Raw genomic sequence first — 1,566 nt, forward strand, 5'->3', positions numbered from 1 at the left:
TGGTTTCACCCTCTCTAAGACAGACTTACTTGTTTTCTTGGCAGTCCATGGTATGTTCAGTACACTTCTCCACCACTACAGTTAGAAGGCATCTCTTCTTCTACCATCCTTAGTCATTGTCCAACTCTCTGAAGCAATTAAGTTGTCTTATTTAATTCATTGAAGGGACAGAGCCACTCATGAAAGAAAGAAAAAAAAATTCTTTGTGACGTATCTTAAGAACACACTGAACAAAAGGATATATCTAAATGCAAAAATTGTGGGGTTTCCGAATTGATTGAAAGGTCCCAGGGCCCTTGGAATGAACTCTGGTGGTGTGGGCTGTAGGGAGTTGCACTGCTAGCCCAACGGCTGTACTGTTTGGGATATTTGAATCCCCCAGAGTCTCCAAGGGAGAAAGATGGGCAAGCTCCTCTTTCATGGCTTACATCTTCAGAAACCTGTTGGAGGGTAAGCTGTGAGTCCATTCTGACTCAACAGGAACAGTTTTTTACTCTTTGATGAAGCCTCTGGAGTTGCGTCCATTTATGATGTAATGAACCATTTCTGGTCCTTTCTGGTGCCAACCAGCCATCAAGTGTCAGCCCCCTCATCTGTGATACTGACTGTTTGGATAGAAGCCCAGCACTTAACCCATTACACCACCAGAGCTTCTTATTAGTGAAACAGCATTGTTTCCATCACTGTTAACTCAACAGAACTTCTAGGATTTCATAGAGGAAGTCTTAAACAAAACCTTACAGGACTGGGAAGAGTTTCCTACTATTGTACATGGAGTCTCTATAATTTGGAAACAATTCAATGCTACCTAACAACAACAGTTCATATAAGGCATTTACAATCATAGTAAGGATTTTGTATTTATTCTCTTTTTTTGGAGATATTTCTTTGATATTTACTGAATTCACATTAGAGTTTGTATTATTCTTTTTTTCTTTTATACTGGCTTGTATACAAAGTTTTTATACATCAAGTTTCATTCATGTACATTGTGTCTCACATATTCATTCATTCACATTGTGTTTTAAACAATCATTCATATACATTGTGTTCTTTTCCCCCCCATTCATTCATTGCTGTACTTTTCTCCCTGCCTACCCCTCCCTCTCAGTTCACCCTTCTTTCTGAAAAATAATAGAAAAATTCTTTCATTGTTTTACAGTTGCTACCCACAGGTCCACTCCACTATGCAGCCTTCATTCTGGGTTCCTGTCATGACAATAATATCTAATCACATAGCCCTTTTAATCTAAATGCAACTGTAAAGTAGAACAATTTAGACAAGGGAATGTGATGACCAAATTCATGTTCCAAGGAACACTTCCTGTCAGCATTGAAAGACTGATTGGAAACATTGGGAGCTGGCATGGGAAAGCCTGTCAGTGGCTGCTATAGCAATTCCACCAGAGATATCTAGGGAGGACTCAGATCCTTGCAGTGGCACAGACAGTAATTTCAGAGTCTACAGCAATTGTTGTTGTTGTTGTTATGTGTCGTTGAGTCGTTTGCGACTCATAGCGACCTTATGTACAACAGCCCTAAACCCTGCTCTATCCTGTGCCAATC

Source organism: Elephantulus edwardii, unplaced genomic scaffold, assembly GCF_000299155.1.
Source record: "Elephantulus edwardii isolate Elephantulus edwardi_28Jun2011 unplaced genomic scaffold, EleEdw1.0 scaffold00050, whole genome shotgun sequence".
Lineage (NCBI taxonomy): Eukaryota > Metazoa > Chordata > Mammalia > Macroscelidea > Macroscelididae > Elephantulus > Elephantulus edwardii.